Source organism: Cetorhinus maximus, chromosome 14, assembly GCF_964194155.1.
Source record: "Cetorhinus maximus chromosome 14, sCetMax3.hap1.1, whole genome shotgun sequence".
NCBI classification, from domain to species: domain Eukaryota; kingdom Metazoa; phylum Chordata; class Chondrichthyes; order Lamniformes; family Cetorhinidae; genus Cetorhinus; species Cetorhinus maximus.
In genome coordinates this window covers 65,323,113-65,336,824 of record NC_135892.1, presented here as the reverse complement: position 1 = coordinate 65,336,824, position 13,712 = coordinate 65,323,113, and the positions used below count along the sequence as shown (strand labels likewise).

Genomic DNA, 13,712 nt, shown 5'->3' with positions numbered 1-13,712 from the left:
TTTTGCTGGTCCACCCTCCAGCGCCTCTCTTCACCTTGTCTCAACAGCTGTCGTAATGGCTCATTGATTTCCTCCAAATTTGGTAGGAATCTGTCTACTTGATTGTCCTTTCCAAGGGATCTTTATAATTCTGTGATATTTTTAGACTGTGGGAACTCTCCAATGATCTTGGTTTTCTGTGGGTTGGCCGTAATTCCCGAAGCTTACACAATATGGACCAAGAATTTTAGCATAGGCTTTGCAAATTCACATTTATTGTTTAATGTCAAACCTGCTTCTTGTAGGACTTTGAGGACTGCTCTCACTCGAGGTCATGTTCTTCCCTCGATGAACCATGTACAAGAATGTCGTCCATATCACATTTTACTCCTTCCAGGCCTTCCAGGGTCTGAGACACCATTCTTTGGAATATCTCAGCTGTAGTTGCAGTTTTGAATGGTAAACTGTTAAAGCAATAATGAGAAAAATGGAGTGATAAAAATAGTTAATAAGCTGGATTCTTTGTCCAAAGGCAACTGCCAAAAGCAACTATTCACATCTAATTTTGTGAAGAAGGTGCTTTTCGCTAATTCGGCAAGACTTTCATCCACTGATACCATTGAGTGGATCTTGTGCTCTACTGACTTGTTTCATTGAGTCAAGTCCATGTAAATTCTATTTGAACCATTAGGTTTTGGTACTAAGTCCATTCCAGAACCACCACTTCATCTGTATGGTTACCGGAGAGATGACCCCTTGTTGTAACATGTTCAATCTTGCTCTTGACTTTGTCTAAGAGTTGGTGAGGGGCCTTCCTTGCTATGAAGAGACATATAGGCTTAGCATCTGCTCTGAGGGTTATGTGATATTCCGTTTTCAGCTTTCATAAGCCTGAAAGTAGGAATGGAAATTCATTTCTGAACACAATTCTGGACTGCTCATCAGCAATTTCATCAAACTTGTAAATCAGCCTCAACTGCAAACATGTTATTCTTCTCAGGAATGATAGGCGGAATTTTATGGCCCCCTCATGGTGGGGGCAGGGCCGTAAAATGCAGCAAGCCGTTCAAAGCTCCATTGGCTTTGGCAGGAACAGAAGATCCCAGCAGTGGGAGGGCCATAAAATTCCACCTGATGGCTCCTGGTTCTGTATAATGTGATATTTTTAAGCCATTTTGCACCTTCAGATAATACTGAAATACTTCTGCCAGCATCTAGCTTGAATTCTGTGGGGTGACCATCAACTTCTAATTTAATGCTCCAGTAATTATTCTCTGTTTCGTTAACTTCTCCTAGGAAGGTTTTTTTTTTCTCTGTTGCTCTTCCACTTGTTGGATTTTACTTGGTTTTCTTCCTATGAGCTCCAGGGACTTTGGGTCTGTAGGCTATTTTAAAATGTACAAACCTCCCACATCTGTGGCACTCAGCTCTCCCTGCTGGACGTTCTTCCTGCTTGTGTAGGGTTTTCCCACCACACCAAGAGCATCTCAAGATAGCAGTTGCCACATTTTTTCCCATTTTTGCGTGCTTTTGCTTCACTGCACTTCCTCTTTTTTGTCTGACATATTGAATGGTTTCACCCATCTTTTTCCAAAGGACATCACTTTCCCCATCAATAGCCTTTCTGTTTTGCTTCCTAAGCTCAGTCTGTTGTGCTATTTGCACTGCCTTTGTGAGAGTTAAATCTTCCCTTGTTTGCAAAAGATCTGATAGGGTTTCACCTACAACCCTGAACACTATATGATTGTGTATTTATTTCCCAGGTTCCCAGAGTCACAATTCTCCATGGGCCTGTTCAGGGCATTTATAAATGATTCCATGTATTCACCCAGTTTTTGCCTCCTCTTATTACGTTTTGTTCACTCAATGTTCAAATTTTTTTGAACACTGAAGTACAAATCGAATGCTTGGAGGACTTCCTCATATGGGTTTGAAGCCTCATCCAGCCCTGTCTTGCAATACATTTTCTTCTATGGCCCCTACTGTGAAGAGTAAGGTATTGACCTGATCTTTCTGGCCCTCTTTATGCAAACCTGAAGCTGTCCTGTATCTGGAGAATCTCTTCTTCCAATTGTTCCAGTATTGAGCCTGTTGCGAGCCTTCTGTGTTTTAGAATGGTCCTGGGAGTTGGTAGTGTAGACTCCATGCTTACCTTAAGCACTGGATCTGTTGCTGCTTCAGTAGTCTGGCTTGTAGATTGTGACCTGTACTCACTGCTGACTGGATTCCAGGTCTGTCTGCCTGTTTGCATCTGCAGCACCCACCATGCTCCATTCTCAGGTGAGTCTTCAATTTTTTTTCTTCTTGTCCTTTCTCCAAAGGTTTGTAGCTCTTTTCGGTCTGCAGTTGTATCTTGGAGTTTTTCTGGGTCTTTACGCTATGTCTGCGGCCATCATGTTTCATCATGAGTTTGGGGTCTAGGTGGGGTTTCTTTAGAGTTGTCTGTTACCCTAAGAATGTTACAAAGACCGTTATTTGTAAACAATATTCTTGTTTATTTACAGATCTATATGTACATTTCAGTGCTGTACATTATGTACTTCTGCTTCCCATCAGATCTCAATCTCTTACTCATGTAATATTACATCAGATTTACATCAGTATCAGATGCCTCCGATATTAACCCTTGACTCTACACATACCAATTTAAATTCAGTTAGGACGTGTTTCCAAGGTTAAATGGTCATTGCAATGTTTTAATTACTTAAAATTTGTCCATAATAGCTTCTTTTGTTTATTTATGTATTCTGGTGACTTGGTCTTACAGTATTATCTTAAATGCGGAAACATTCTTGTGTTTGTAAGAATCCCTGTATGTCAAAAAATGGAGTCTTAATTCCCCCTCTCTGAAAGGCTTGACTCAGAATCATCCTGTAGACATTTGCTATTGTCTTCCTGAATCTAAGCTTTGACATTGCTACACTGATTAGGATATTACATCAAGCTGTTGCATGGAAAATAGAATTATAATGTAATTTTGTACAATTGCCAGAAGATTCCTTAGACACTGGCAAAACAAATGAAAATAAAAAGATTGCCAGAACAAAAAATTTGAATTAATTACATATAAAGTCAACAAATTTAGATTGTGCCACGCTGTATCTTTGTTCAGTGTAATGTCTGTATCTCTTGACAAATGTGAACTCAACTAATGTGGCTCTCCATTGGAATATTTTGTTAACATAAATTCTGGAAAGTTTTCATAACACTACCACAATGGGAGTTTAGTCTGTTGTGTTGACAAGAAACAGCTATTCATTTAACAGATTACTCTGTTTTTGTGATATATGACTGGATTTCAAGGTAAGCATTAATACCAACAGTGATTTGGGATTTATCTGGTTGATGGTGATAAAATAGCCTCTCTTGCAATAAAACAATAGCTTTCAATCTAAATTAAGTGCCCTCGGTTTGCCTATCACAGCTCTAGTTACTAGGCCATTGGCTAATAATTTCTTAACTCAGCTCTTTCTTTCATAACTCAACTAACGAACATCTACATGATGATATTTCTAGCTCGTATATTATTCTTTATAAGACAAGTTCTACAACCCTTAAGTGGTGGCCTTCGCTCTTTTGTAAAAAGTGCAGAGCATTTGAATCCCTGTTACTTCACGATATATAAAATTATTGGATCACAAAAATAGAAAGCCTTTGCTACATGACATGAAAATGTAGTTCAACATTATAATCAAACAGAAACAGAACCCTGGGTGAAATTTTGCGCTCACCACCCCCTCCAGGTGCAGAAAGAAGGTGGGCAAAGGCTGAAAATACCGCCACCATCTGTGTGTCGGTTTCAAGACGTCGTTCCTAATGTTAGCAATGTTAATCAGGGCAGTGATCCCACCAGCCTCCCGATTGAGGTCAATTAAAGTAGTTAAGCAGCTCATTAAACGCTTGTTAGAGGTAGAAGTTGAAATTTTGAAGACGGCACACAGGTTTCAGGAGCTTTCTGTTGCTGACCAGCTGAAAGGTGGAGGGTACAGAGTGGGGAACCAGTCATGGTTGCCCTGGGCATTACCCCTGGGCATTACCTTGGTGCCTGGGAGTCTGGATAGACTTGTCACTAAATCCTTTCAAGCCTTTGGTGTTTGTTTGTACATATACACTTTTAATGAGGTCTTACAACCCCTGAAGCTGAAGTGCTGGGTTAAAAGGGGTAGAAAAGTCTTACTGTTTCCGACGATAGTGATCCAGGGACCCAGACACAGAAAAGACAGGAGTTGAGAGATTGGTGGGGGGTTCAGTGTGTGTGTCAGAGAGAGAAGATAGGGATTGTGAAGACAAATTGCATGGTTAATGGGACAGTAGTTAACTGAATAATCAGTTATAGGACTCAGTAAAGTGACCAGATTAACAGAGGTGCTACTGGAAGACTGAGGTTAGGGTACTCATTTGCTTGCTTTGTAATTGAAGAAACAGCGAGTTTACAGTTAGGTTTTTGGGTGTCTTGGGGTGAGATACAAGTTGGGTGAGAAGCATGAAGTGAATACCCAGGAATTCACCAGAAGAAAACCGTTTGCAATTGTGCTAGTCCCAAGCGAGAAGCCTTTGTGTCAAGTTCTTGGTAACTCTTCATTGGTTTATGTGCCTATAAAGATATTGCTGGGGTAAAGGAATAGAGAGGATTTGAATCATTTTCTTATGTTTGTATTGAGATCTTTCCAATCTTTATGTCTGATGTTATATAGCTCACTTCTCTTGCTTTAATAAATGTTTTATTCTTTGTATTAAAAGTTCACCAGCAGATTCCTGTGAATTTGTTCAGTAACTTTCCTCCACAGTTTCTAAGCAAAAGTTATGATCTACCACACCAGGCACATCAGATCTGGGATCTGACTTGTCAAGTATTAACAACAGCTGGGATCATAACATAACCTCAAGATACCCGATAGCACTTTACTGCCAATTCAGTACTTTTGAATACTGTACATTGAATACTTTTGAGTACGGTGGAGAGAGAGGCAGAGTTAATTCTTCAGGTAGATGGCGTTCCATCAGAATAGATGAAAGGTCAGAGACATTAAATGATAATTCTCTTTCTTGCTCCACAGGTGCTGCTGAGTATTTCCAGTATTTTGTGTTTTCATCTCAGATTTTCAGCATCCACAGTATGTTGTTTTTTTTTTAAACCAGTTTAAACTAATGTTCCCTTGCTTTACTCCTACAGTTTAATTTGAAGTAATAATCCAGGTTACCTTCCTCATATGTTTAATAATTCCTCATAACTCAGTTCCTCATACTATAGGTGATCGACCTTGTGGCTCTTATCTGCCCCCAATGCTTGAATGCCTTTTTTTGTTTCTTAGGCAGGATTTTTCAGTCGACATGCACGGGCGGGCCCGACACGCAGACGCGTAGAATGACGTGCGATGAAATCGGGCGTGCATCCCGACGTCATCGCGCTGTCTTGCGATGTCTCGTCATGTAAACGGCCTATTAAGGCCATTAAGGATTAAGGCCATTAAGGTGATTAAGGGAACTGTTAATGCTGCCCGTCCAACCTCAAGGTTGGCGGGCAGGCAAAAAGGCCAAGTGGCCTTCGCGTTTTTTAGTAAACCTTATGCACGAGCGGGATGAGGTGTCCTAAAGCTTATATTAAATAAATCATTTTTTTTTTGAGACAGTCGCATGAGGGGACATGTTTAATTAAATTTTTTCTCCTTTTATTTAATTACTTCAGTATCGATTCAATTTCCCAGGGGCATTTCTGTGCCTCAGGGAGACTGAAACCCTCTTTTGCAGGCTCGAAAGAGCGCTGGCCCCGACTATCCCTCCTCCCCTCTCCCGCACAGGTAGCGCTGAGTGCTACGGCTTGCGTCTTACGCTGGGCAGTCCTTAATTGGCCCGCCTGCATAAAATGGCGGCGCGGAGCCAATCACGGGGGGGAGGGGGGGGCGATTGGGTCCGTGACTGCCCCCGCCCACTCCCGCCGAGCCCACCAATCGCCTGAAAAATTCAAGCCTTAGTTATCAGAGCTGGATACAATATTCAAGGTGTAACCTAAGTTAGCATGGCTCAAAGCAGAGGAGTGATTAAATTACACTCTTTTTTCTGAATATGTAGTTCAACATTCTATTGACTTTGTATACATGACAATTTGCCTTGTTGTGCCAGGCATATGGCAGTATAAAAGAACAGCCTGGCTTCCCACTCGCAAGGCACTGATTGGGCTTGGCTATGGTGTCCTATTTAATCAAAGTGCCTGTCAGTACCTGCCATTTGGGTCTCTGCAGGATGAATGATCGCTTCTGCAAGGTGCTAGAAGGCATTAGGACTTATTAATCGGTACAGCAAGATGCATTTAAAAAGACATTTGATTAATATCAGAACCATATCTGAAAAATTCAATCCAAAAATGATCATAAAATTAGGCATAAGATGGTAAGCACTCCAAAGCTACCAGCAGTAAAAAGGACAAGCAATTTAACGCCACCTTATCACATTTTAGAACATTTCACCTCCAATCAATCACTTTTTGAAATGCAGTCATTTTGCTTTGTAAGCAAGCACAGCAAGATCCCAGACAACAAATGAGATTAATGTCAAGCTAATCAGATTTTTTTGGTGCATTGCTTGAGAGCGAAATGTTGATAAATCACAGGGAAACCACTCAGCTCTTCCTCAACTAGTAGAGCTAGATGTTACATTCATCTGAATCAGCAGATAAGCTCCAGTATATCTCATTCGTGAGTTGGACAATGTAGCATTTCTATGTCAGAATAGAGTATGTGATCAAGTCCTAGCGCAGAATCATCCCAGATTTTCAATAAGTCCGGTAGGAGGCAGGAAAAACAATGTTTCACCCGTCAGCCGCAATGGCAGCTTTTCATGCCATATCGTCCCAATCCCACTTCATCAATCACGCATTCCCAGGAACTTGCCGTTTCGATGGTAGGCGGGCTCTGATTCGCTCGCCATGCTGTCACCTTGCCACTTCATCACGTCAGGTGCCTCATTTAAAGTGCAGCCGCATGCAAACCTCTCAGTGCTTCCAGCCCAGGACTGCTGCACAGAAGACAAGTTGGCCATGAAAGGCAAGAAGACTGCAGCCCCCGAGTTTAGCGAAGTGTCTCTCGGGCACCTTTTGGATGCCATAGGGGCCCGCCGTAATGTTCTCTACCCCTGCTCTGGCTGCAGGAGAGGCAGCAACATTACCATTCCGGCTTAGTAGGTGATGGCAGTGGTGATCTGTGCCAATGATGCACAGAAGAGGTTGGCCATCCAATGCAGATAGAGGATGAGTGACCTCATCTGTGCTGCCAGGGTAAGGCAACTATCTCATCACTCTAAATTCACACACTCAAGCCCATCACACATTCACTGGCATCTCACTCACTGCCTGCTCAAGGTCATCATCACTCATTCTCTCACACACGCCCTCACATCTCCATCTGTCCTGATCACTTGTTGTACCTGCATAGTAACTCTTCGTGATTCATGTACCAGGACACCCAGATCTCCTCAGAAGACTGCTTTCTCAGCCCTCACCATCTTGAGGCCACTTGCACAGATCAACATGTGCCCCCACACAGCCCCGGGGATACCCCTTCTCCAGTACAGCCCTCACCCTGCAGCCTCTTCCCTTGCCTGAGGCCACTTCTCCACATTCCCCAAGTAAGCTCTAACCCTGCAGCCATTGAGAATCCATCCCGCCTTATGGCAGCCTGGTAGGTAGAGATCATCCCTAAAAGTGGTGCTGCATGTGAAGCCTGGCTCTGATGACTGCAAGTGCTGCCCGAAGCAAGGTAGGCAAACAAACCTCGAAGTCCCGAGTGAAGTGCAGCTCTCCAGGTGTACGTTGTTATGTACAGTTGTGAAACATGTCGGTGTGTTTTTCCACTGACGTGGGCGGACGATCCAGCATGGGGGGTTGATTCTGGCGGGCTGGCCTTGTAATGATTTGCAGATGTATTACAATGAGGACCAACCATTAATGGCTTGGATGAGAGAAGTGAACGTACTATCGCCAAGTTTGCGGATGACACAAAAATAATTGGGAAGGCAAGTGGTGAGAATGACACAAAGAGTCTACAGAGGGATAGAGACAGGTTAAGTGAGTGGGCAAAAACTTGGAAGATGGATTAAAATGTGGGAAAGTGTGAGGTTATGCAATTTGGCAGGAAGAATAGGGGAGCTGAATATTATTTAAATAGAGAAAGACTGCAGAGAGCTGCAGCACAGGGGGATTTGGAAGTCCTCATGCATGAATGCCAAAAAAGCTAACATACAAGTTCAGCAGGGAATAGGGAAAGCAAATGGAATGTTGGCCTTTATTTCAAACGGAATGGAGTATAAAAATAAGGAAGTCTTGCTAAAACTATACAAGGCACTAGTTAGACCACACCTAGAATACTGTGAACAGTTTTGGTCCCCTTATCTAAGGAAAGATATACTGGCATTGCAGGCAGTGCAGAGAAGGTTCACCAGGTTGATCCCAGGTATCAAGGGATTTTCTTATGAAGAGAGGTTGAGTAGGTTGGGCCTGTACTCATTGGAGTTTCGAAGAATGAGAGGCGACCTTACTGAAACATATAAGATTCATAGGGGGCTTGACAGGTAAATGCTGAGAAGTTGTTTCCCTTTGTGGGAGAGTCTAGGATTAGAGGGCATAATCTCAGAGTAAGGGGCCGCCCATTTAAGACAGAGCTGAGGAGGAATTCCTTCTCTCAGAGGATAGTGAATCTGTGGAATTCTTTACTGCAGAGGGCTGGAGAGGCTGGGTTGTTAATATATTCAAGGCTGAGATAGACAGATTTTTAATCAGTAAGGGAATCAAGGGTTGTGGGGAAAAGGCAGGAAAGTGGAATTGAGGATTTTCAGATCAGCCATGATCACATTGAATGGCGGAGCAGACTCGATGGGCTGAATGGCCTACTTCTGCTCTTACGTCTTATGGTCTTATGGAGGTTCCTGATGTTCGACGATGGGAAATTCGGTCCGCCATTGACGGGAAGAGGGGACAACATCGTGAAACTGATTTTTGGCGTTTTCGCCATATTGTCCACTCATGCCATCGAACATGCCCAACACCAACAGGCACAGGAAATTCCGCCCCTAAAGTGGGACTTGTGAACTCATAACCTCTGATTCAGAGGCAGGAGCACTACCATTAAGCCAAGTGATACATCAGCAGAATATGATATGAACTTCAGAGCACAAACTTGTCTCAATATTTCTTGTAATGTTTTGATGTTTAAATGAAACCTAGTTAAAATTTGACTGAATACTAAAAAGAACTTCTAAAACACCTCAAGTACAATAGCTGGGATTTTTGCTTAAATGCGAGGGCATGGATGGAGGCAGGCAGATGTTTAAACCTGTCTCTTGAGTCGGTGTGCTGGTGACCCGATGCTAAACCAAAACACTGAAATTTTAAAAGGCTCTGAGGAGAGCAGGGAGAGGCAACCTGCCCAAATGGCTGATTAAGGGTGTTTTATTTTTCTTTATTTCCCTGGAGACACCGCAAATACCAGGTTGATGTGTGGAGTGGAAGGGGCAAGCCCCTGTTCCATCTCCTTGTACCAAAAACCAATTTAATATTTGGCCCCCAAGTAGGGGACGCATCAGATATTAAACTGATTAGAACAGATGCTACACTTGATCTTAACCAAAAGGCCAAGATTGTTGTCAGCTTGTTAAGGGCCAGTTTGGAATTTTCTAATTAAGGCATGGGGTCCATGCAGGGTCTCAACTTTGACAGTGAAAAGGAAGCATTAGCACAGCACAGAGCAAATCAGGATAGCAGCAAAAGGCACCATAATTGAGGGAAGGCTTAGAGAAGATCCTCATTCAGAGGCAATCAGCAATAACATCAGGAGAATTATCTGTAATATCCTGGAAGCTCCTGTGACACCTTCATCCTTTGGCTGTTGTACATGCCGGTGATCTTCATGGAACCATCAGAAATCAAAGAACAAAGAACAAAGAAAAATACAGCACAGGAACAGGCCCTTCGGCCCTCCAAGCCTGCGCCGATCATATTGCCCGTCAACTAAAACATTTTGCACTTCCGGGGTCTGTATCCCTCTATTCCCATCCTATTCATGTATTTGTCGAGCTGCCTCTTAAGCACCACTATCGTACCTGCTTCCACCACCTCCTCTGGCAGCGAATTCCAGACACTCACTACCCTCTGCGTAAAAAACTTGCCCCGCACATCTCCTCTATAGTTTTCTCCTCTCACCTTAAATCTATGTCCCCTAGTAATTGACTCTTCCACCCTGGGAAAAAGCTTCTGACTATCTACTCTGTCCTTGCCACTATTAATTTTGTAAACTTCTATCAAGTCGCCCCTCAATCTCCGTCGGTCTAGTGAGAACAATCCGAGTTTCTCCAACCTTTCCTCATAGCTAATAACCTCCGGACCAGGCAGCATCCTGGTAAACCTCCTCTGCACCCTCTCCAACGCCTCCATATCCTTCTGGTAATGTGGCGACCAGAATTGCACGCAATATTCCAAGTGTGGCCTAACCAAGGTTCTATAAAGCTGCAGCATGACTTCCCAGCTTTTATACTCAATACCCCTGCCAATGAATGCAAGCATGCCATATGCCTTCCTGACTACCTTATCCACCTGTGTTGCCACTTTCAGTGACCTGTGGACCTGTATACCCAGATCCCTCTGCCCGTCGATGCACATAAAGGTTCTGCCATTTACTGTATAATTCCTGCCTGTATTAGACCTTCCAAAATGCATTACCTCGCATTTTCCGGATTAAGCTCCATCTGCCATTTCTCCGCCCAAGTCTCCAACCAATCAATATCCCGTTGTATCCTTTGACAATCCTCTTCACTATCTGCAACTCCTCTAACCTTAATGTCGTCTGCAAACTTACTAATTAGCCCAGTTACATTTTCCTCCAAATCATTTATGTATACTACAAACAGCAAAGGTCCCAGCACTGATCCCTGCGGAACTCCACTAGTCACAGCTCTCCATTCAGAAAAGCACCCTTCCACTGCTACCCTCTGTCTTCTATGACCAAGCCAATTCTGTATCCATCTTGCCAGCTCACCTCTGATCCCATGCGACTTTACCTTCTGTACCAGTCTGCCATGAGGGACATTGTCAAAAGTCTTACTGAAATCCATGTATATAACATCCACTGCCCTTCCATCGTTGATCATCTTTGTCACTTCCTTGAAAAACTCGATCAAGTTAGTGAGACACGACCTCCCCTTCACAAAACCATGCTGCCTCTCACTAATATGCCCATTTGCTTCCAAATGGTAGTAAATCCTGTCACGAAGAATCTTCTCCAATAATTTCCCTACCACTGACATAAAGCTCAACGGCCTGTAATTTCCTGGATTATCCCTGCTACCCTTCTTAAACAATGGAACAACATTGGCCATTCTCCAGTCCTCTGGGACCTCAGCCATAGCCAGTGAGGATACAAAGATTTCTGTCAAGGCCCCAGCAATCTCCTCCCTTGCCTCCCTCAGTACTCTGGGGTAGATCCCATCTGGCCCTAGGGACTTATCCACCTTAATATTCTTCATGACGCCTAACACCTCTTTTTTGACCTCAACACGATCCAGGCTATCTACACACTCTTCCCTAGACAAATTGACCGCTAAGTCTTTCTCTTTGGTGAATACTGATGAGAAGTATTCATTTAGTATCTCTCACATTTTTTCTGGTTCCACACACAGATTCCCACCTCTGTCCCTGAGTGGGCCTAACCTTTCCCTGGCTACCCTCTTGCTTTTAACATATGTATAAAAGGCCTTGGGATTTTCCTTAATCCTGGTTGCCAGTGAATTGTTATGACCCCTAGGATAGCTGTTAGTTGATAAGGCTCATTCCCTGATGAGATGGCTGATAACTTCAGTGCTTAACTCTGCCATAGAGATTGAGAGATGCGATAACCAAAGCTACCTTCACGCAAAGCCCATCATTGAGCGGTCTCACGAAGGTAAGCTGTAGGTGCTTTGACCAGTGGCACTCTCTACTACACTTCCTCAAGGGTCTCATGCATTGTGGTGGTCTTCTGCTCTCTCAGTGGCCCTCCAGAGAGGCCTCATAGTGAGTGACCACCTTCAAGATTGCTGTACTGGCATCACTGCAGGAGTAACCTCTGTTCACAAGGCAGAATTCTGCACATGCTTCCTCCAACAGAGGGGCCATGGAGGCGGATGATCTTAATGGACCCCATTAGAGTTCGCCCTCTCATCACCATCTATCACCTTCTCAACTCTTTCATGAGATCCTAGATTGCTTGGGGAAGGACCAGGTGGGGCTGCTGCATCTGCTCCATGCTCCTTTGCACCATTTGCACCACTTATCAGTCAAAGCTACAGACTGTGACCTGTGCACATCAGTGCACTGCTCCAGCATCCACTCAGAGTGATGCCACATATGGCTCTCCATGAGGGTATCTATTCTCTCAATGCTGGAGTTTGTGCGCATTGAGACATTGTTGAGTGAATGAGATGAATGGACCCCTCCATTCTCATTCCATGGCTCTGCAGTGCCTCAGGGTAACTCAGGTATGTGGCACACATCTCATGGTGATTCTCCAGGTACAGCTGCCCATTTCATTTCTCCTGAGGCTCTGCATCTCCACCCTGCAGAGCAGGGCTGCATCTGCCCTCCATCTTCCAAGGGGGTCTGGCCACTGCTGACTCTGAATCTTCCATCTCCTCCTGCTCTGAAGTGAGATGGGCTTCACTTTGTGCCACCATTTCAAATACTGCACAAGGCCCACTAAGATGTGAGTGTCGGTGCTGGTGAAAGGTATGCAAGAAAGATGTGACAGTGCAGGCTCCGAGATGTCTCCCTCCTCCGAATCCTCTCAAACTTGTTGGCGGCATGTCAATCCTTCCCCTCTGCAACTGGCCGTGTGTTTCCGATTTTCAGAGTGCCTTTTAAGGGTGTGGGCTGGGTTGGATTAGAAGCCCACACTCTGCACTCCAAAAATGGTTGGCTCCATTGTGGGGATAGGCATGTTCTAGTCCTCCACAATTTTCAAGGAGTTGGGCAAACTTTTCAAACAATCATGGTTCATGGCACTTCCAAGAAGTTGTGAACCATAGTCTGCATGAGGGAACCTTTTAAAAGTTAAGTTCAAAACGTCCTCCTCATGCACCTCCATGCAAAACTATGCCCCCTCAAACAACCCCGATGGCCCCTCGTGCTCCCCTAGGGCACTTCTGTGTCCATTCCCCTACTAAACATTATATAAAAGCAATGAACCCTAGAGTGACAATAGAATGTGTAAAAAATGTTTTTTAAAAAAGTAATTAATTGATAACTTCCAATTTCTTTTAAAAATAAACTTAAGGCGGAATTTTCCCAAGTTTACACTAAGTGCAGTAGCGGGCGAGTAAAACCTGCCAATGGTGATGGTGGGTTTTCACGCCATATCGTCCCAAACCCGCCATATTATTAATGCACTCCCAGGAAGCATGGCGTTTCCATGGTGGGCGGGGTCCTCTTTCGCCCGCCTGCCATCAACCCACTGTTGCATCATGCCCGGCGCCATGTTTAAAGGCCAACCGCAAGCACAGACCTCATTGCTTCCAGCTCACCACTGCTGCCCAGGAGAAATGGCCCTCAAAGGCAAAAAGACTACAGTCCCCTGGTGTAATCATGGGTCCCTCAAGCAACTGCTAGATGCCATGGAGGCCTACCAGGATGTCCTCTACCCCCACTCTGGCTGCAGGTTGGGCAGCAGCGTGACCAACCAAGCTTGGGGGGCGGTGGCAGCGGTGGTCAGCGCCAA

The 13,712-nt window shown here is 44.2% G+C and overlaps 1 non-coding gene across 1 annotated transcript; it reads right to left on the bottom strand.

Moving 5' to 3' along the window:
• Window positions 1-9,418: 9,418 nt before the first annotated feature.
• On the bottom strand, window positions 9,419-9,613 carry LOC144690235 (U2 spliceosomal RNA). The gene has a single exon (XR_013578827.1). It is a non-coding gene; the product is annotated as a U2 spliceosomal RNA (small nuclear RNA).
• Window positions 9,614-13,712: the final 4,099 nt, after the last annotated feature.